Raw genomic sequence first — 1,173 nt, 5'->3', positions numbered from 1 at the left:
GAAGCGAATTATTTTTTCCATGTAAGGCGAGTGAGGTTCTAATGGTGTTTTAAAGGTATGCGACTCTGGTTTTTTGTTGGTGTTTTTTAGAGGAGTAGGAGTTTCCTATTGGGTGTGTGATGATACCATGTGTATGTGCATTTGACTATGTTGTATTTTGTGTTTTTAAACAAATTCACCTCAAAATTGCCAGAGACGATCTTGAGCCAGTGGTACATATTCCCTCCGTTCGGAATTACTTGTCACAAAAATGGATGTATCTACAATTAAAATACATCTAAGTACATTTATTTCTTCGACGAGTAATTCCGTACTCCCTCCGTTCGGAATTACTTGTCACAAAAATGGATGTATCGATAATTAAAATACATCTAGATACATTCATTTCTTCAACAAGTAATTTCGAACGGAGGGAGTACATGGCAAGTACACCGATGACACCAAAAAAAATTCTCAGTCGTACGCGTCCCAGGAGTCATCCCGCGCATGAGACCATCGTTCAACAGAAGTCAATGTTGTCATCCCCTTTCTTGCGGGGAAGAAAGAGACGCACGTGGCCACATCCGCACTGTCCGTTCAAAATCTGAGGGCCCCGATTTGCCAGCCCGAACCACTTGACACCCATCCTTCTCCTCTACTTTCCCTCTTCTGCCTTGATCTAAAAAAGAAACCCCTCTTCCCCCACCCTTCCTCATTCTTCCCTATCATTGTAATGTGTTGCCATCACCGTTTAAGAGGCTGATGCTGAACAAGTAAAATCTTGTGACCATGTGAATTTGTTGTGGTCATGTTGTGTCTGTAGGTGCAGATTTCTTGTTTTTCACTTCTGCTCAAAAGTATCACCTGTATTTAATACGAGTGCGGTGTTTGTATGCTCGAGCTCCAGGGAGCATTTTCTAGAAAATAAACGAATATTTTAATCAAAAAAAATCTGAAAAATAAATGCATGTTCATATGGATGTATACTACACAGTGTGTAAATTTTCATGATGAAATGCATTAACACTCCGGAAAGTCAATTTGGCTCCCGGGGCCAAAAAAAATTTGAAATGAAGAAAAATTAAGTCAATTTTTTTTTGTGTGTACTTAGTCACATCCAAATGCTACCTGCAAATTTTGAAGCAAAAAGATAAAACATTTTGGCTTGTACAAAAAAAACAAATCAAACATAAA

This window comes from Triticum dicoccoides, chromosome 5B, assembly GCF_002162155.2.
Source record: "Triticum dicoccoides isolate Atlit2015 ecotype Zavitan chromosome 5B, WEW_v2.0, whole genome shotgun sequence".
NCBI lineage: Eukaryota > Viridiplantae > Streptophyta > Magnoliopsida > Poales > Poaceae > Triticum > Triticum dicoccoides.
This window is presented reverse-complemented; position numbering follows the sequence as displayed.